Source organism: Struthio camelus, chromosome 2 (genome assembly GCF_040807025.1).
Source record: "Struthio camelus isolate bStrCam1 chromosome 2, bStrCam1.hap1, whole genome shotgun sequence".
NCBI lineage: Eukaryota > Metazoa > Chordata > Aves > Struthioniformes > Struthionidae > Struthio > Struthio camelus.
The window spans coordinates 144504602-144527332 of NC_090943.1; positions in this window are offsets into that span (position 1 = coordinate 144504602).

A 22731-nucleotide genomic window follows, 5' to 3' on the forward strand; every position below is an offset into this window, starting at 1 on the left:
TAAACATGAGCCAGCAGTGTGCCCTTGTGGCCAAGAAGGCCAATGGTCTCCTGGGGTGCATTAGGCAGAGTGTTGCCAGCAGGTGGAGGGAAGTGATCCTGCCCCTCTACTCAGCCCTGGGGAGGCCTCACCTGGAGTACTGTGTCCAGTTCTGGGCTCCCCAGTACAAGAGAGACATGGCACTCCTGGAGAGAGTCCAGCGGAGGGCTACCAAGATGATTAGAGGGCTGGAGCATCTCTCCTATGAAGAAAGACTGCAAGAGCTGGGCCTGTTCAGCCTGGAGAAGAGAAGATTGAGAGGGGATCTCATCAACGTGTACAAGTATCTGAAGGGGGAGTGTCAAGAGGATGAGGCCAGCCTCTTCTCCGTGGAGCCCAGCAACAGGACAAGAGGCAATGGGCAGAAACTGAACCACAGCAAGTTCCATCTGGACCTGAGAAAAAACTTCTTCACTGTGAGAGTGACAGAGCACTGGAACAGGTTGCCCAGAGAGGTAGTGGAGTCTCCTTCGCTGGAGATATTCAAAACCCGTCTGGATGTGATCCTGGGCAATATGCTCTAGGTGACCCTGCTTGAGCAGGGAGGTTGGACTAGATAATCTCCAGAGGTCCCATCCAACCTAAACGATTCTGTGATTCTGTGAAGTATTTGTTTGCTCTTCAAGTATGATTTGTCCTCCTCTCTAAAGTCACTTCTGTGTTTATGCCGTGTTATCCTGTATGCCTTGAATCTCTTCTGAGTACTCCCTTCCACTTTGAAGTCAAGAAGATCCAAACTGGTAACATCAAACTGTATGTGGAGTAGAAGCTGCATTTCAATACAACAACATTTTCCTGTGAAACTCAGTCACCAAGATGTAGCCTGTTGTAAGCTCAACATTTCAAGTACTGCTTGTGAATTTTATGTTCTTTAGGATAAGTTTTGCTTCTTTGGCTGGAAAATACAAGAAAATAATTTCAGAAAGTGCTGAAAGTCTTTATGGGAAATGGCTGGGATAAACAAGCCTCGACTCATGGTCTGGCTCTTCAAGCTCTTGCTTTAGGCTACTGGGTTCGCTGAATCCCTCCAAGAAAAGGAAATCGAAAACAGTTACAAAGGTGATTTGATTTAGGATTGAATCAGTTCAGGACTGAGAAAGGAAGAGACAGCTTGACTCCCCACCTCTTGTGTAACTTCTTCAGCCCTTCTACCAGCTTTTCTTCCTCCTCCAGCACAGGCGGACTGAATCTGTTGCACATTTAACTATTTCAGTAGCTTGAGGTAGCTTGAAAGGCCAGGCTGCCTTCTTCTACAACTGCTGGAAAATGTATGGGATTAATAATAGGTGGTGATGCTGTTATACCTTGAGACTAACTCCTGAGAAAGGATCACCAGTATGATCATTCACTGCTTTTGTAATTACCAGATTACTGATTTCCTAATATCTTTGGCGAGATAAAGCAGTTGTCACCAGAAACAACTGGCCCCACCAGCCCTACGCCTGTTAACCGAGCAAATGGCAGGTCCTATCCTTTGCATTCCTCACTGACATACAAAGAGCTGATCACAGTCAGAGAGAAAGTGAATTACAATCACAGCAGAAGCCTTGCTGTAATTTCAATCTGTTTCTCATCATATTCTTAAAATTATTTTGTTCGCATAGAAGTTACAGTTTGGCTTTAGGGATCTAGATGTCCAAAATAATTGAACAAGGCGTTTTAAATATGATAACAAGATAAAGATGATAACGTGGTAAATATGATTAACATATGATTTCAGCCTTTATTACAGGAAAAAATATGGGAGTTGACAAGATGTCTGTGTGTCATCAGATCAGGTTTCACTATTTGTTTTATAGAATTGATATTATTGCCGAGCTCACTAAAATAGTGTGCCTCCAGTCTCATAAAATGGTGCAGTTTGAGATTTTCAGAAAATTGAAAACCTCCATTTGTGCTTTAGAAAATTGCCTTTGAACATTTAAATGACTAATGATTTCTTGTAAAATCGTTTTGCATGTCTTTATAGTATTCTGACATTAATGAGTTTGACAGTTAAAAACAGAACCATTAAAATACATGTGAGCAATTAAATGTTTCCTTTGCACCAGGAAAGTCTGAGTCGTAGTGAAATTACCTATTGTATCTGAGGAAATGCGATGTTATAAACTAGGCTGTTAAAGCCTGCTAAAATGTTCAATCTGTATTTCTTCTATGTGTAAAAGGAAGCACATGGGGTGGGGAGGGCGTGCTATTTAATATTTGCCCAAAATCTAGAAGCTTCACTCAGTTTTTATTCAGCCCAAACTCCAATTAAACATCCATTGGCTTGGGAGAGTGGGACAGCCTGCAACACTATGTACAGCAGTGTAGGCTATGTCTATGCTGTGCTTGGTGGTAACACTAATGCTCTAGCCTAACTTTAATCTTTGCTGTATGCCCACTTCTGGTACCTCAGCTGTCTATGCTGGTCACATCACCTGGGACACACTGGGGTGCTTGTCTGTGTCCCACAAACCTTTAAGCCTTGTAGGATCTTCTAGTACTCACTTTCCCTCATCTGCATCCCAGCCTTTCCACAGCCTATGGTTACCACAGCTCAAGTTATGTCCAAACCCTCACCTCACTGTTAAGCTCCTGCACGACAGCGCTGCCCGGCGCTCCCATGGCTGATGGCAAGTCACGGGAGTCCTGGGACTGGAAGGCCATAAGATGCCTACTTTCCCCAATATCAAAGGGAATTAATGCTGGTTACGCCAACTGGCAGACTACTTCTGCCCACCCTACCCAGTCATGTCGACAGCTCAAGACAGCCATCTCTGGGAAGAACTGCTGTTGGATAATGAGACACCAGCAACTGGTGCTAGAACCATGAACTCCTCTACATCCACATACAACCTGCATTATTTATCTTTTTTGGTTTGTGACTGCATAGAGAGCAGAACTGAATGCAGATGAGTGCACTGTTAGACTATTACAGAATGTTTTCTTCTCTGCATATGAATGTCAGCACCTGTATCTTTCTTTTTTCTTTTTTGCTATAACTTAATTGCTAGCTTAGCTCACACAAAGAAGGGACAAGCACATATAGGCTCTGAGTCATTTTGGCACCTTATGTTGATGTTCTTAAACTTTGGATCCATCCCATAGTATTTTATAGTTCTGCAACCAGTTATAGCTTAAGAAGTATTTAGTCTCCAGTCAAGGATAAGCTAGTGTCCCATCTGCTTCCAGCAGTTTTAGAGTAGAGAAACCAAAATGCGCTAGTGGGACCACTTGTCCTGCCACATCTGACACAATCAGCAATGTGCACCGAACCTCAAGAGGAAGAAAGCATTTCTGCCATGAGTTGGCTCCCGTATACAACAAAAGAACAGGCCTAAATTCTCATATCACAGGTTACATGATGAACTCTAGGAGCAGGAGAATGAGATCCCCGAGGTAGTATGGTATCAGATAAAGCCTGCCTGCAGTGAGATCAGTCTTTTGTTTTCAATTCAGCAAAAGAACAAGGCAACTCTGCCTAGTTAGCAGCAGCAGAAAAACCTCTGTTGTTTACATTAGGTAGAAGATAGACCTGTCCCTCTTAGCAGCATAGCCCTACCCACAAGAAGGTCTGCTTTTTTGCTGTTCCTTTTGAAGTACCTATATCCAAAAGGTAAAAATCTCATTATCCTTCTCTCTCCTTCTTGGCTTGGAAAGCTTTTAAAATATTCCCTCTGGAAATCAGGCCCGTGATTTCCAGGACTTACACTTACAGAATCACAGAACCACGAACTGTTGGGGTTGGATGGCACCTCTGGAGATCATTTGGTCCCATCCTGCTGCTCAAGCAGGGTCATCTACAGCAGGATGCCCAGGCCCGGGTCCAGTTGGGTTTTCAACATCTCCACACACAGATACTCCACAACTTCTCTGGGCAACTTGTTCCAGTGCTCAACCACCCTCTCAGTGAAGACGTGTCTTTTTACGTTCCAGTGGAATTTCCTGTGTTTTGGTTTGTGCCCGTTGCCTCTCATCCTGTCACTTGGCGCCACTGAAAAGAGTCTGAACTAACCTTCTTCACCCCCTCCCATCAGCTATTTATATTCATGGATCAGATCCCCCCTGAGCTTTCTTATCTCCAGGCTGAACAGTCCCAGCTATCTCAGCCTCTTCTCACATGGGAAAGGCTCCAGCTCATTAATCATCTCTGCAGCCTTTCACTGGACTCACTCATATAAATCCATGTCTTTCTTGTACCGAGGAGCCCTGAACAGGACACAGTGCTGCAGATGTGGTTTAGATAGGATGGGTGGTCTGGTTTGGTGATGGTTTCTCAGTCAAGGACTGAGCTTACCAACTTTTGGCAATAAGAATAAATCTGCTGAGCTGCTCCAGACTGAAGATTTTTGTCAGTTTTGTCAGAGAACTGAACATGTTCCACATTGAAGTTTTATTTTGAAGTGAAATTGTTTCCTGCTCTGCGCACACCAGCCTGTGCTGTGACTGTGTGTATATGTTGTGAAATTATCAGCCTGCCTTCACACTTTTTGTTGCAGACAAAAAAGTTGTCCAGCTTACCCACATTGTGGGTGTGGCAGTGTTAATGACTGGTAGACTACGACTCCTGCAAGAAATTCAATCCAACAGCATAAACTCACCCACTCAGCACATATTGCCAATGTTAGTGCTAATAGAATTGAATTCAGTTTTTGTTTTTCAGGAGTCAGGTGATAAATGACTGTGGTAGGGAACTTACCCATACAGCATCAGGAAATTATGGACAAGATCATATGAGAAAGCATTGTAATTCCAAAATGTTTTTTTATGCCCTAAATATTGCAAGTTTTCCATCTCTCACACAAAATCTGCTTAAAAGTATTGTAAACAGAATCTTTACTGAGGAAAACTCCAATTGCTTTTCTACCAAAGGGGCACAGTGCCAGTGCATACATTCCCGTATGAACTGTGAAATGGAGAAAATGGAACGTAGGGCAGCTGTGACTAGGTTAACAGTAAATTAACATTTTTCTACTGGAATGTGAAGAGGGAGGTGAGAAGCATTGTTAATTCCCAATCTCCCTAAAGAGTCTTAAGAAAACTAGTCAGTTATCTTGCAACTTAACATTTTGCAATGCTGCTTAACGTTCAGGTACAGTAAGTGAAAACTAGCACCGGCTACTGTGCTGTACTTATTAAGCTAACAGAGCACTATAGAAAAGATTCATGGTTGCTAACAGGAAGGGAGGGAATGTTTCCAATAAGAGGGAAAAGAAAATAATTCACAGTGCAAATGTTATTTTTATTTGGTTTATATGTATATTATTTATTATTTACCTAGTGCCCCAAACTTAAAATACAAGTATTTCTAAAGAAAAGGAACTCTTTCATTAACGAAAAAACTTTTATGTAACAAATGATGAACATAAAGTACAATGTTTTATACCATTGACCAATTGCCTCAATCATGAAGACACATCCATAGCTTTAAGCACCTAAGGATATAAACTGATGTAAGTTACAATGGAGTAATTTCACTGCAATTGGTGAAGTTATACAGTGTTGACATCTGTGTGAGAGAGATCTTTTCTCCTGTTAAACCCCCATGCAATCAGAAGATAAGGTACTCTTTTGACTGTTGCATGATAGTCTTCTTAATCTTGGAATAAAGTACAAAGAAACACAGGGATATTGCATAATCATATTCCTTTAACAATGTATTCTGAATATAGGGTTTACTCAAAATGCAAAAATACACTGCATCTTCTAAGTTCCCCACATTTATTGCGTATTAGGGTATTACAGAAGACAAGTGTTATGCTTCCGCATAAGGATAGTAGGTGTGGAGCGATAATTTGGGTGATTTTCTAAGCTTATGTAAGCAAGTGAACAATGATTCCAGCAGTTGCTCAGCTTTGTCTCTCCCAGTACAGGCGTAGGAATACGTTCCCTTTGAAAACAACCAGGGACAGGTATGTGACTTCCAAACAGAATGAAAAGATAAATAACCCTGGTTAAGAGAGAAGTTCTTCTCTTATGCCTCCACCCATTTATTTGCCACTAACTTCCTGCTTGTTAGTGGTTATTTTCCCACATCATCTGTAGTTGGACTTTGCTTTGAAACCCGACAGGCATGAAAGAAATCTCCTGTAGGAACACAGACTATCGTTAGTGTTTTCCTTTTCGTATATTTGCAGCAAGAAAGGAACCTCTGAGAACGGCGACAGTGAACATTGAGGAAAAGGCTGGAGAAGAAATAATTTTGTAATGCTCCAGAATAGGCTTGAAAAGATCCTTTTAGTAACCTTTCTGCCAGGCTCAAAGCTTTATCATCTTGTTGCCTTTCGCCTTGAGTGCTTAGGCAGTATTCAGAGCTGTGCTCAATTATTCTGCTCGTAGCGTAAACTGATTTTTACAATAAGGTCTTTCTTTGGTGAAATTCAGTTTATTTACAAAGAAATCTATACAACGTCCTGTTTGTGTGGACTCTAAGACGCTAAATAGCAGCAGCGGTTCAATTCCTCAGATTTTCCAAGTGGTCTCTTCCAGTGAGTCTCATATCTGGGGCTCAGTATGTTCCCTCCCCATATAATTGCAAGCACGGCTTCGCAGCTTGTTGATTCTGCCCTGCCTTCTTTATTCCCTTTTGTGTTTGATCAGCAGATGCACATACCTGCTGTCAATCAGTCTTCTAGTCTGGCTGTGGTCTGGCTGTGCTCAGGCCCAGCCATGCTGGCTTCTGGCCTTTCATTTCAGATCCAATTGCTCCTTCATTTAGCAGGAACAAAGGCTGCCTTGCCTACTCATGGACTCTATCCAGGTATTTTGCTAAGGCTAAACACTGGCTTCTTCCAGCATAACAGTATACATATCTTCCTCCTAAAATTCCATAACTTCAATACTGAGACTCTTTCTTTCTCTTTCTGTATGTTATCTTATGGTTAGCACCTGCAGAAAGCAAAATAAAAGAGTAATACTGAATATTCCTGTTGATGTATTTGTTGAAATAACTTCTTAATATATATTTATGCTCAAATTATACAATGTATCCTCTGAAAATCAAAAGGAAGTCCCTCTGCAGATGTGCGATAAAAAAGGAACATGAACACAAAGTTTGGGACGCAGTATGGGAGATCCAAAGGCAGAGCTGGAGCTTCAGTTTGGACCACTACTGGTAACAAACTTTGATTCATCAAGATACAAAAATAGTAGTGTGGCCTATTTATATTTATGCAAAATATTTATAGATCTAAATTCTTAAAAAAGCACAATTGGATCATTTAAAAAATACTGCAAGGTTTAAAGCAGGTGTGAATGTGAAAATTCCTTAGGGAAGGAATTTTGTTCTGCTCTGTTGAACAGAAATACGGGAAAATATCAAAAGGAGAAATGATGTAAATATATTACTTTAATAATATTGACAACTTGTACATACAACCTTTTTTTCATTTTTAAGTTGACAGCATTTAATCTATTATTGTTTATAGAAGGAAATTTAGCATATTTTTGGAAAGAATTTAAGTTACAACCCCAGCTGTGGTGCGGTTTGATAATATTTCACTTCTGGGTCTGATGCCATCAAGTGTATTTATAAAGAGTAGAAATTTTTGTAACTGGAAGAGTTGTCCAAAGACAGTCTTTTTATTTCACCACTAATATACTGATATTTAGTAATAGTTAACAGTGAGTTCTATCTGTGATATTTCAGTTATTTATTATTTGACATTATTAACTAAGATTTCATGGTGGCTGCAAGTATTAAAAATATTGACTTAAAATACAACTATATTACATAGAGAGGGAGAGATGACCTCACTAGCTCTTTTATGCTGAAAATTTTCTCGGTATGACTTTCCCTAGATTTTCCACTGATAAGAATGGTCTTCTTGTTTAAATAATGTTGAACTTGTTCTTTCCTGCAGGGAGTGCATGACACACAAGTCAAATTGTTTAATAGTTGTAACGACTAAATATGACAGTGTTCAAATTTCTTGCATTTGTAATGAAACTTTGTTGACTGTTTAGTCTGCTAAATTCTTTTATAAAATGTTGCCTGCTACTTTGGGAAAAATTATGTCCGCTCTCTTTGTATTCAGATCAATGAAAGATAGCATTTGAAGAAATCCTGCATCAGATCTATTATCAACACTCTTCATATTTATAAAACATAAGATGACTGATCTGTTATTTTGATGCTCTGCAGAGCTACCCAGAAAATCTCTAAGGACATCACTCAAACTGAATATTTATTAGAGAGACATAGTTTGAGAGTTTTCATTTCATACCTTTAAAGTCTATTGTACTTAAGAAATTGGCATTTTCATTTTCTTCTTTTATTTTTTATTATGTGATTGCAAAAATTCTATCTCCTGTATACCATTAGTGAGCCTTTGCACCAGTATTTTGAGTTTTGTTTTGTTAAGAATTATGACAGTAGATCAAACAGTAAATTGGTTATCTAACAGATGTTTTGCAGTCTCCTGTTTTGAGCAATATTTGTCTGACCAGGACATTGTACAATTCCTTTGTATTTCTGTAACGGTTAACTCAATTTTTTTTAAATTGTGTTAGTAATTAATATTAAAGGTCTGTTTACTCAGCAAGCTAAAAAGATATAAGTAGTCATTCTACCACTCAGAATTTCTGCAGCATAATCAGTTCAAGCTGCTCTTGTGAATTAAAAACATACAGAGAAAAGGATTCTTAAAATACTTTGAATAGGACAGAATATAGGTCAGATAATCTGACAGTAGAAAAGCTCCCAATGTGATGCTAAGTAAAATGTGATTGTAAGTTCCTTTTTCCTTGCAGTTGCTAGTTTCTAGCACAGTCTAAAACAGGATATAGGTGCGTCCAAAGTCAAATTAGTGAGGAGAAGTATGGACTTGGACCTTTTTCTCGGCAGCCTCTGTATGCTGGCATAACAGTAACATTCCCAACAGTGCATTATCTGGGATGTAGCCACATGGCACATTTGCCTGATTCCAGATATACTTCACCTTCTGCATTCCCATGTATTTCAGGTTCTCAGTAAAGAAGTTACCTGGCAGAGTATTTCAATTACACATCCAATACAAAGCATTCCTCCCCGGTACACATCCATTTCTGCCCCAGTGGACCAGATGAGAGATCACATGTGACAGATGGTAGTCATCTTCTTAATCCCCTACAAGATACTAAGATACCATGACAAGAAATACAATATAAAAATGTATGTGGAATAAAATAGCATGAAATATTGTCTGCTCCCATAGGAATTTTTTTCCACACAGGTACCAATGATGCTGCCAAGGGCAGCTCGGAAAGTATCACATAGGATTTCAGAGCTCTGGGGATGGTGGTCAGAGGGTCCAGGGCCCCAGGTCATTTTCTCCTCAATCCTGTCAGTGAGGGGGAAGGATGGCAGGAGAAGTAGACAGATACTCCAAGTAAACAACTGGCTGCCTCACTGCTGTTGGCAACAGGGTTTTGGTTTCCATGACCACGGGACCTTGTCTGAAGATTGACAACTGATTGGGAGAGAGGGATTCCACCTCAGTAAGCAGGGCACCTGTGTCTTTGCCAACAGACTGACCAACCTAGTAAGGAGGGCTTTAAACCAGGAAAGATGGGGGAAGGGAGAGTTATAGAGACCATGCAGTCAGCAACACAGGGCTCAAGTGTGGATAACTCCAGGAATTGCATGCAGCTAAGGAAATACCTACAAGACAAGACTGTGGGGAATACTCTTGCACCCCTCCAGGGAAATCAGCATGCTCAGATATCTCTTTGAAGTGTCTGAAGTGCATGTACACAAATGCATGCAACATGAGGAATAAATAGAAAGACTTAGAGATCTGTGTGTGGTCACAGTGCTATGATCTCACTGCAATTACATTGATTTGGTGGGATAGCTTGCATGACTAGAATGCTGCCATGGATGGCTATGTGCTTTTTAGGAAGGACAGGCCAGGAAGGCAAGGTTGGGTAGTTGCCCTTTATGTGAGAGAGCAACTGGAATGTGTGGAGCTCTGCCTAGGAGGGGATGATGAGCAAGTCAAGAGCTTATGTGTAGGGATTAAAGGGCAGATTAACATGGGTAACATTGTTGTGGGTGTTTGCTAAAGGCCATCTGATCAGGAAGAGGAAGTAGATGAGGCCTTCTACTGACAGCTGGAAGTAGCCTCACGATCACAGGCCCTGGTTCTCATGGGAGACTTCAACCACCCTGACATCTGCTGGGAAGACAGCACAGCTAGGCCCAAACAGTCAAGGAGGTTCCTGCAGAGCACTGAGAATAACTTTTGACATAGATGATGGAGATGCCATCAAGGAGAGGCATGCTGCTGGACCTTGCACTAACAAAGAAGGTCTGGTTGGAGATGTGAAGGTTGGGGGCAGCCTTGGCTGCAGTGACCATGAGACAGTGGAGTTCAGGAACCTGAGAGAAGGAAACAGGGCAATCATCTCGGAAAGGTCCTGGAGATCAGGAGAGGTGCCTGAGGACTGGAAGAAAGCCAGTGTCACTCCAGTCTTCCAAAAGGACAAGGAGGAGGAGCCAGGAAACTACAGGCCTGTCAGCCTCACCTCCATCCCCGGAAAGGTGATGGAACAGCTCATCCTGGAGGTCCTCACTAAGCATCTGGAGGACAAGAAGGTGATCAGCAGTAGTCAGCACGGATTCACCTAAGGGAAATCATGCTTGACCAGTCCGATAGCCTTCTCGGAGGGAATGACTGGCTGGGTAGAGGAGGGGAGAGCAGTGGATGCTGTCTCCCTGGACTTCAGCAAGGCTTCGGACACTGTCTCCCATCACATCCTCACAGGGAAACTCAGGAAGTGTGGGCTGGATGAGTGGAGAGTGAGGTGGATGGAGAACTGGCTGGATGGCCGAGCTCAGAGGGTTGTGGTCAGTGGCACAGAGTCTAGGTGGAGGCCTGCAGCTAGTGGTGTCCCCCAGGGGTCACTACTGGGCCCAGTCTTGTTCAACGTATTCATCAGTGACCTGGAGGAAGGGACAGAGTGCACCCTCAGCAAGTTTGCTGATGATACGAAACTGGGAGGAGTGGCTGACACCCCAGAAGGCTGTGCTGCCATTCAGAGGGCCCTTGACAGGCTGGAGAGGTGGGCGGAGAGGAACCTCAGGAAGTTCAACAAAGGCAAGAGCAGGGTGCTGCACCTAGGGAGGAATAATTGCATGCTTCAGTACAGCCTGGAGGTTGACATGCTGGAAAGCAGCTCGGCAGAGACAGCCCTGGGAGTCGTGGTGGACAGCAAGTTGACCAGGAGCCAGCAAGGCGCCCTTGTGGCCAAGAAGGCCAATGGCATCGTGGGGTGCCTTAGGAAAAGTGTTGCCACCAAGTCGGGGGAGGGGATCCTCCCCCTCTACTCAGCCCGGTGAGGCCACATCTGGAGTACTGTGCCCAGTTCTGGGCTCCCCACTACAAGAGAGACGCAGAGCTCCTGGAGCGAGTCCAGCGAAGGGCTACTAAGAGGACGAAGGGACTGGAGCGTCTCTCCTATGAGGAAAGGCTGAGAGAGCTGGGACTGTTCAGCCTGGTGAAGAGAAGACTGAGGGGGGAATCTCATCAATGCGTATAAGTTTCAGAAGGGAAGGTGTCAAGAGGATGGGGCCAGGCTCTTCTCAGCAGTGCCCAGCGATAAGACGAGAGGCAACAGGCTCAAACTGAAACACAGGCAGTTCCACCTGAACATGAGGAAAAACTTCTTTCCTGTGAGGGTGACTGAGCCCTGGCACAGGTTGCCCAGAGAGGTTGTGGAGTCTCCTTCCTTGGAGATATTCAAAAGCCATCTGGACACAATCCTGGGCAACCTGCTGTAGGTGACCCTGCTTGACCAAGGAGGTTGGACTAGATGGTCTCCAGAGGCCCCTTCCAACCTCAAACATTCTGTGATCCATGGGTATTTTGCTGTTGACTTTGAATTTATGTATAATTCCACCTATGTTGTTTAAATGTTTAAAAGCATTGGGAAAGTTTTCTTCAAAATTTCCATCAAAATTAGATTTTTTTTAATGAAGGCTTTCTCCCCTTGTTACGAGGCAAGTTCACTCTTTACTATTTATCATTGTACTGCCTTACTGGAGAGGGATCTCAAACTCATGTCACAATTGGCTTTGGACTTCTAGAGTTCTATGAGATTTTATAGCTGTATCTAATAGCTGCATGATCAAAATATCAAGGTGTCATATGCATTTTTAATCTGTATCTTCTGATTTGTTATTATTAGTCCTCACCAGTGTAGATACATATATATTTATTTTTATTACCTTAATTAAGTTTACTATAATTCAAGATATGTTTAGCAAATTGTAATTACTAGTATTTCTTTATATATAACAATAATTTTAATCAGCCCATCTTTTCATTTTGAACTCCTCAGATACGATTCTGGCTCTCCCTTAGCTTACAAAATATAATTACAAGTATTCAGTAATTTTATTAGCTAATACCCGAAAGACTATGGAATGCATATCTTCTAAACTTGCTCATCTGTATATATTCTATTTCTTCATGTATTCCCTTACCTGCCAGATCACCAGATACAGTGATATAATTTTCATTGCTTAATTATATTTATTAGTGAAGGGGTTTCTACCCCAGACATATAGCTTCCTAATAAAATCTATTGAATAGTTTAGCAACAGGTTTGAAAAAAGTTCTTGCCACTAGGAATATTACCTGCTGATCATCTAAGAAGAAGTGTAGGAGAATAAATACCCATTTATTATACAAAGGATGACTTGTAATGAACAAGCACAAGGAGAGAATGAAGGCTGTAGGTACACTTCTAGTTAAATTTTCTTCACTTTTGAATGCACTGCAATTCAAGTTAATTTTTCTCTTAATGTGTACATGTATATATACACATATATGTATATTCCTTAAGTGGGTAGGGCATTTTATTGGAGGGAGGAAATGAAGAGGGGTAAAAAAGAAGCTTGAAATTCTAGTGAAACCCAGTTGGCACTGTCCTAGGTTTTCTGAAAAAAAAGCAGATAAGCATGCTTGCTATTCACAAGTCACACTAGGAACCTGCTGAATTCCCAGACATCCATTTCCTGGTTGCACTTGCCTTTTTAGAGGCTGTTCTTAAATCCAGTTTACTATATATAATATGCTTGAAGTCAGAATCCCTTCCTATTGGCCTCGTGCAGTCATACAATGAAATTCCTCATCCACAAAATCTTCACATTTTAAATGGAAAAGGTGGGCAAATGGTCATTAGCTCATAGCTTGAAAATGACGACTCAGAGAGACTGATTTTTCTCAGTGTCACTGAGGATAGCTTTTCTCTCTTGATTTAGTCTCATGTCTGAACAAGAAGTTTCTGCCAGCTCCCAGGAAAGTCCTGTCACTTGCATTCCAATCTTCTATTATTCTTAACTGTCTTTTTTTTTTAATTCTGGCAAAGCCTAAATGTCACAAATTGTTGCAGAGCTAAGTAGATTTTACAGGTAGGTTGGACTATTCTATGCTGAATAGTCTGCACTGAGATTGTGACTTTAGTCTGGGTCTGCCTAACGGGCACCACACCAAAATACATGTGACACGTTCCACTCACTGTGCTACTGGTTGGAAGAGCAGGAAACAAGGAACTAATGCACAGAGCATTAGATTACACAGGAAAGTTCCAGCAGTATGTGCAGATTTTGATACCCTTTCCTTCGTGAAGGACATTGTATTCCTTAGAGCAACAAGCATGCTCACTAGAAGGTTGTGATGACAGGTTTTTTGATGTCTCAGGTTGCTGGAATGAAGTTTTATAGTTCTGCCCTTATTTTCAGCAGGTTTTATCTCCTCCTACAGGAAGAAATGGCTAGACCAAGACGAAGATCTGCTTCCGCATTTTATATCACAGCCAGGCTAGGGCACTGAAGTCTTCCGAGGGAGCAAGCAAGTGAGTTTCATCATCCCCTCAGTGTCTACAACAGCTTCTCTAGAAAGCTTTATCTGTTCAGGGGATTTAGAGATTGATAGGATGGCTAGTGTGTGTACTGCCTCTGGATACACAGATTAAGTGTGAGGAAGTAATGGTTTTCCCTTAATTTTTATCCTTCCAGCCCTGGATGTGTGATGAATAAGAAGCTGGGGCAGAATGAAACGAAAAGGCTGGTGTTTCACTGTCAGCTAGCCGGGTTTCTGTGACGCAGACCAGTCATCAGTGACAGGACTGTAGATAATGATGAAGGGTTTATTATTAACAGAGCCATTGTCTTTACCCTTTTGACCTGGACAGTTGTGAACAAACAAGTAAGTTCTGAACATTGAGAAAAATAACAAAATGCGTTTCTGAATTTTAAGAGCCTCCCATGCTGGTTCTGAAGAAAATATCCTAGCTGCCAGAATTTCCATGAGTCCTATATATCCCCTGCAATGCAATTATGCAGGCTCAGTAGAAAAATATTCTGCACATTTGGAGCTAAAGGACAATATAATAAATGACTGCAGTGAACTTCATTGCTATTGCATCAGATTGCATCTGATTCCACTACTAGTGGGTTTTCTGGTGCTGGAAATCCACCTTTCAGGATCTCATTGTCCTCTTGCTTGCTTGCATCTTCTCTGATATTGCAATTCTAGTTCAAGTGTGAGGTATATTAGAAGCAGCTGTTTTGTAACATAAAAACAAAACCCTTTGGCTATTAGCCATCATCATTTTCTTCCCCGTGAAAAAAGCCGGCTGCCTGTCTGCAGAAGAGCAAACTTCATCAAATGGTTGAACACTTTATAAATGAAAAACTTGGAACTTGAGCCAAGAGTGGTTTCAGGAAAACCTGGTATCAGTGGAGCTTCATTTACTTTGGGAAACAGCGCTAATTCCTGCAGTTCACGATATGGCCTATAGCTCTAAAATCTCTGAATATTGCCAGAGAAATATTTCAGTGTTATTGTGCTGTTCACTTCGTGTACGTTTTGCTTTTAACACCCCTACTCAAAGATTCTACAAGTCTGACAGGAATATGTTGAAAATATCATTTACAATTAATAGGCAATGTAATATAAAGTGCAAAACTGTCTTGCACAGAGGAGAACGTAAATGTAAAACAACTGAGTCAAAGCATTAAAGGCATTTTTTACTATGTTGAAAAAGGGGAAGGAGACAGTGCTTCTCAGAATTAGGGTGCTGATTCTAACCCACTGATCTCAGCGGCTGCAGGGGAACAGAGCATTCAAGGCAGTCTCTTCAGCTATGTATATCTCACTATTGCTTACTTACAGTAGATGTGACAATAGATACAAATGGGATTTAGACACCCAGGCCATAATTTACTACCTATCATCTCAATCGTACTTTCACATTTTCCTTTTTTTCTTTAATTAAAAGACGGAAAAATGATGTTAAAAAGTGATAGGATGTCTTGCTTTGATTACTGAATTTGTAGGATGTCTTTCTTTATTCACATACTTATACTTGCTTTACTGTCACAATGTACAATGCAAATATTGAATTAATAACCTCAAAACATTCTATTTTCATTTATATTACTGAGCATTGTTCTTGAATATACTAATGCATACCTTTATGGACACGTACAAATTCCTGAAATGCATTTAGTCTGTCTTCTGTACAGTTTAATATAGATTGAAATTTACAAATAGAGGTAAGCTTGTATAGCAGATTGCAAATAAATATAGTATTGTCAGAGTCGACTAGAATGCTCTATAAAATAACTTGGTAAATGGAAAAAAAATAAACCTTTTTGAGTTCTAATTTATGTGCATATTTTGCACTCACTTCACAACTAAAAAGTTCTTCATGTGAACGTGCAGAGCTTCGCAAAGCCCTGGCATTCTTAACCTATTACTACATGGTATTTGACTTAGTTTGAAAGGGTGAGCATATGATGGTATTGCCAAGTTTTATGAGTCAAGTCATATGCCAAGTATTATTTGAGAGTCTTACAATTTTTAAATAACCATGTGATTTGGGGCAAGAGAAGGAGAGACCCAGAATGACTTGTGGACTGTTTGGAATAGGCACTATTGAGATTAAGGTACCTAGATAAGAGTGGAAGTATTAAAATGTGTATATATATACACATATATACACACATACACACATATATATACACATGTGTGTCGGGGGGGTATGTGTGGGTGTACACCTTCTATCATTTTGGGCCTTGACAGAATAACTGTTGCTTTCAGCAGTTTAGGTGGATATGTGTAATACTCTTGGGAACATTTTTTTTTGAGACCAGTAGTTGTCAATTATCATGTCTGGATTTAGCAGCCTGAGAAAAGCCGTCTCCTCTAACTCTGGTGGACCTGTGGGTTATGTTAAAGGCTTACTACAGTTAGATGGTCTGACTCATAGTTCTCACTAACTTCCACCTAAGAGATACCATCTCTTTGGGGTTTAAGGCTGGAGTTTCTCCTGCCAAATCAGTCTCAGCCATGCGAACATTGATATGTGCATTAAGAGCCAAATTATGACTTAGAATGGTAGTTTCCATTGGATGGGACAGTGGAAAGGAAAAGTAACACTGAAATGATTTAATTCCTCTCTGAACATCTGGGTCCTGTAGAACCCCCTTTGAAGCTGGAGGGAATTCCACAGAGCAGCCACAAACAAGCCTTCCACTACGAGTTTGCAGGAAATGGTATTCTCCAAATTGCAACTCACATCTACTAAATGGCATTAGGTATGGCTAAGCCAAACGAAATCTGTAAAGAATTTAAAACAGCAACATTCCAGCTGCCATTGCATAAGAAAAACAAAGCAGTTCAGTCTTGGTACTGGAAAACAGTAAAAATAAGGTTTGGCACATAGTAGGGAAGGAGACAGAGCGCACTCCAGAGCACAGAGCTCATCAGGCTGAGATCCTGCCCTCCGACTCAAAAGTCCTTCCTTGGAGGCTATGGGTGCACTGGATAAACAGCTGATCTGGAACTGTGGCTAAAGATAAACTGTATTAAACAAAAGATAAAAAATCGTTTTGGGCAATATATGAACACAGCAGGCTGGTTGTGTTTCCATCTGGCCCCGTCTAGATGCAGAACATGGTTCTTTCAACAAAACTAGAGTTTATTCTACTTGTTAGAGTTAGATCTTTGTACTACATGTTAGAAGTAGTTGACTAATTTAGATTACTCTCTAAGTGACCGATGTGAAGATGATATGTGTGTGCAGTCTGGATTAAGGATCTTCTAATTCAGCCTAGTTAAAAATCAAGGATACTACCAGCTTCAGTGTGTAGATTGAAAAGGTAATCGCTTCAAAAATTGTACATATGGTAAAATAAATTGAATTTAGAAAATGAAACATTGCACAAAAAACCGTATGCTTTTTTATAGTTCCTTCTAATCTAGCTAATTAGCCGCAGATTCTTAAAGCTGCTTATGAAATGTTATGTTAACATTTTCTTTGTAATCATGAAATCTTTTTTTTTTTCCTTTTATATACCCAGCTCTTTTGCCTTCCCTTTCCCCTAGTCTGCTCTAGAATTAAAAGAGTACTAATAGCTTAGGGCTTCATTCTGTCCACGAATTAGATGAACAGTTGTGGTCTTCCTATGATTAGATAATTATTCAAAATTATTTGAATGCTTTATAAAAATATCTCAGCCTATAAATTCATTTTTGACTAAACTTTAAACTCAGAATTGCCTTGCGGGTTGATTATAATGCTGTATAGAGTAAAGTGTATACATGGTGTATACATATGTAAAAACCATATATTTTTGAAAGAGATTTTAGTGGTGGAATTTTCTTCCAGGTATCAATGAGCAGATCCTGCTCTTTAGTCCTGCTAGGAGCAGCTTTAGGTGTCTAATGACTAGACTGGAGTGAAAGACTAGATTTTCTTCTGTGATGTGACAAACATACAGACTCAGATTCTCTCCTATCTCTTGATGCCAATCAGCCTCTTCAGGTAACCACAGATGCTTATCTAGTGCACTAGAAATCCTGTAGTAAAATAATGCTAATACAGTGATTCCTATGCCACTGCTGGGACTGGCATTAAGGTTACAGATAGGAAACATACATCTGCTTGCCATCTAGATCCACATTGCCACAGTAAGGTCTAAGCTGCTTTAGTTAGCAGTAAAGAAAGGACAAAAGCAGGCTTAATACCTGTGCTGTTAACATGTTCTAGGCGTCCATCTAAGCATTATGCCACACTGTAGCTCACGGGCTGAATTAGGTCACACTTTGTCATACAGCTTGTCTTATACTGAAGTCATCTCCTTTTGATTTTGTTAACAAATGAACAAGCTTGTGCAACATTTCCAGAAATGTCTAAAACTAAAAAAAATAGCCAATAGTAATTCATGCAGCATATGACAGAAGTGCTATTATTGTCAGTGAAACTACAGAGCCTGTGATGAGAACTCACAATTTAATCTGAACGGGCAGTTGAACATAACACATTCGCAATAACAGTTAAAGCACAATGCCTGAAACATGTAAGATGGACAGTCCAGATTCCATGAAAGATAGGAAAAAATATTATTATATCAGGGACATTAATTTCTTTTAACTGAGCTAACACAATTTGTAGGCTGTTTTTCTTAAAATCTTGCATGTGTACAAACCCATTTCTCCTACTGGGGATCCAGTTCATCTGTTTAGATTCTACCCAAAAGAGCTTACAAACTGTCTATATACATACAGTCTCAAAGTGATAAAGCATGGAAAAAGAGCATTGTCTTATTCCAAGTGGTCTGCAGCAGTTTCAAGAAACTAATCTGAATCTCAGAGGCAATTAGTGCAACACTGTGCTTAAGCTAATATGCCCTACGAAATCAGTTTGGTGCAAGGCCATGGTGGCGCAGCTACACTGTCACTGGCTCCAGACATACTTCATTGTTAACCCAGCCCTATTTGGACTGTTCTCCACTGCATATGTACTGCATGTCCTATATTTGCACAGCCCTTAGCATAATGGCACTCTACTCTTGATTGGCCTCTAGCACAGTGATACTACTTACAAATGCCAGGAGAAATAAATGATCGTATAACACATTTGATGTATTTTCTCCAGCATGCAACAGCAATATTAATATGTACACCAGCACAACGCAAGCAAATGCTGATGTGCGCTATATATTTTTAACACGTTGGCCTTGATCCAGATATTTCTGGCACCATCTTTTATTACCTTTCACCATTTTGCAGTGAAGTTATGTAGGGTACTCTAGATTTGAGATAGCTACGGTTTGGTATCAAGATTAATGTTGAATAAAAATCTAGCTTGTTAGCACCTTTTACACAGCTGCTGTGCAAACAACTGTTTGCTTGTTAAAAAAAATTAGACTAAATGAAAAAAAATTCTTTTCCCAGTCTTCATATGTTGTGCTGCAAAAAAATACTAGTCTGACAGAGAAATCCATTTTCTCTGCTGCCTAATTTTTTTTATACTTTAAGTTTATAAATGAGTGATTTCAAAAAATTAGTATTGTAAAATTAGAATATTTAGAATTCCATCGATGTCCTTTTTAAGATAAAGTATTTGAGTTCTGCAAAAACAGGTGAAGGACATTTAGATGTAGTAGAGGTCTCAGCAGATATGAAAACCTGTTACTGAAAATATCAACATTTCTTATGACCTCAGCTCAGAGGGGTAATAGGTCAGAAAGTAAAGAGATGGGTGAAGGAAAGTTATTGTTATTTCATTTAGCTGAGATCCACTTAACATCTTGCATTTACCCAGTCTTACTGCGTATCACAATGGTGCCTAGAGGTCCCAGCCAGGACTTGGCATTAGAGAGACATACTGTAAGATTGTCTCCTACTGTTTTACAGACAACACAGTCAGAGTAGAGAGAAAGGAATGAGTTGGGGAGAACTTTTGCAAGGGCTTATAAAACTGCTGTTAAATCTGTGGGTGGCATTCGCTTACAGCATAGACTAGAAGGACAAACAAAGGAAAGGGAGAACTGATGAGCAACGGGCCTGAAGAGAAAAAGCAGAAAAGTAAACATGGAGAGAAGGAAGTGCATGTGGCATGCAGTGAAGTGAAGCTGAGGTGAGTGTAAGCAGCTGATCACTAAAAAGAAAACAGTGTTGAAAGTAAAACTACTGTAGTGGAAAAAAAGTATGCTGACATTACTGGTGGCTTCCTGACAATTCTTGCTGAAGTTGCTTCAGTGTCTTCACGTGCCAGCCTTGACCTTCAGGCAGATGAACAACTGCCTGTTACGACAGTCTTGGCCGGTCCAAGGTGAATCATGTGTGCAATTTCAGGATACTTTATCTTCACCTGTCTTGAAGTTTAAAAGAACGAAGGTGTCAACTTCTGCGCCAGCTTAAAAATTACTCATAATGATAAAATTTTATTAGTCGTTTGCATAGACATATATATATAAAATGCAGTCATGATTAGAATTTTATATATATAAAGTAATGCCAGTGATTTACTAGGCATTTTCCAGGCATATGGGAAAGGATATTCTCTTCTACAAACATCAAAGAGATTAGGATAGAGATAGCTGTAGGTAGAGGCCAACAAAAGGAGCAGCAAAAAAGGAGTAAGGCTTTTTAGTCAGATAACGGTGCCAGGAAAGAATTCTTTTGAGATATTTCAAAGTTCATAGATTTGGTGAACTTGATAAGGGGGCTACACGGGAAGATGTTGTCTGACATCCTGAGTGCCTTATCTGAACTACTAACGTATTCTCTCCCCTGGACTTACAAGCTCCGTTTCTCTCCTGTGCATGCACACTGCTCCTGCAGAGGCCATTTCTCTAGATCACTACTTTCTTATCTCACCCTTTGCTTGCCAGGCTCATTTACTACCTAGGCAGGACTCCTTTGCATATCATCCTTTGTTACCCATCAAAACTTTCTGTCCAGTTCTGGTAAGGGAGAAAAGGGAGAGCTGCACAACTACTACCTTGTTGCTGTCTCTCAGAAATCTCTTTTACGACGTTTGCTCAGACTCCTCTGAGAAACATCACTGTGGGTAGACAGCTGATATTTTGAAACAACTACCTATCAAACTGACCAATACTCTGCGCTTGCCCTTTCAACAAAGAGATGATAAGGAAGATTATTTTGTTGACATGCAGGCTGAAATCAGAGCACTACAAAGATGCTGTGAATAAGGAAGAAGTGAAAATTGGCCCCAGTCATGGTGGAAGCAGCAAAGGATAGAAGAATATGGGTATGAATGCCCCAATGCCTGAGTAAGACTCAGCCTGGGGGACTCAGCTTGGGCCCTCATGCTTTCAGCAGCATCTTGGCCCAAGAACTATGAAAAGGCCAAGGCTGGGAGCAGCCACAGGATTTGTCTTGCTGCACACGCAATAGGGTGGGAGAGGAAGCAGTGGGACACTGACTTTTCTAGGAAATCTCAACTCCCTATATACCTTTTGGTCATGCTGGCTGAACACCCAGGGCTGGGATAAATATGACTGTGGGTCTCCAAGTGCGTGTTTTCCCTGCGAATTCTGCTTTCTTTCCATTTACGTCAATCAATTCCTCTCAATAAAAACTAACCTGAATGTAGCTTGTGTCTGACTAGTTACTCCTTTAGAAGAGTTTGACAAAAGAATTTCAAAGCCGCCTTCCCAAATCTACCTATTTTGGCCTTGAAGAAATAGTTGAGATCAGCACATATGATGCTCATGCTACCCTGCTGCCATTAATGATGAATCTGGTTACAAGGTAAAGAGTAGCCACTTGTTTGCCTGAGTGATTGAAAGCAGCTCTGCCAATAGGGATGTCTGGGTTGTTTGGAAAAGCTTCTAATCTGAAAAGATAATTAATGCTGTCTTCTTTGCTGTGCAACTAAAATCTATGGAAAGAGAACCACATCAATATCACATCTCTCAATAACGTACAGTTGGGTGGTAGAAACTGGGCTGAACTAGAAAGACAAAAATAACTTTGGGAGGAGTGGAGGAAGGTGAGCAATCATATGCTGATTTGTTTATATAATGTTGACCTACCTCTACAGGATAATGGCAGAGTTGAGTAAGTTCCAGGAAGGACTTGCATCTAGCTAGTACAGCTGCAATTATCGTGGGAGGGTTCGAAGTCTCTGTGTGTTTATTGGTTCTGTGTGGTGTCTGTTCATAAAAGTAGCTGTATCTCTCTCCGTGGCTGCAGGTCAGGCTTCCTAAGAGTCTTTTCAGGGTCCCATTGTTAATAACAAACAACAGAAAGAGGAATGAGATACACTGGGTAGAAAACAGGATATCTGAGGGTTTCGGTGAGAAAATTGTTCAGATTTGTAAGCAGAAAAAAAATAAAAAAAAAGAGATGGTTGTTGACCAAGGTACTGTGAATGTTTTATTTTTGTATAAACCTATAAGTAAAGATTGTGTTTTCTTCTCCCTTAAAAAGTTAATTTTCTACGCATGCTCATGGCTTCTGAGAGGTGAACAGTCATTTTACTGTTCATAGGTTCAAAACGTGACTGGACAAAGTCATCAAAGAATTTGATGGTCATTGAGGGTCATTAAACTCAATGATATCATCTCTAATTCAGTGAGCTCCTGCGCCACAACCTCCCAGGGAGTGGAGAAGCATTCATACTTGCCTAGTTCACATTCTTTCTTTGGCAATTATTAGTGATTCTTCATCCTCTTCATGATACTCATCCTTAAAACAAACACCCCCTCGTACCCCAAAAGGCCCTAAGTATACTTCTCTTAATCCTTAAATAGAGAAGGTTGGGAAAGAAGCATGGGAGAAATCATGGAGAACCAATGAAAAAGAGAGAGAGAGAGAGAGATAAAGAGAGAGAGAGAAAGAGGAATAGGGAGAAATACTACAGAGCGCCCCCAACAGCATTCACCATTCACAGAGACCACTCTGG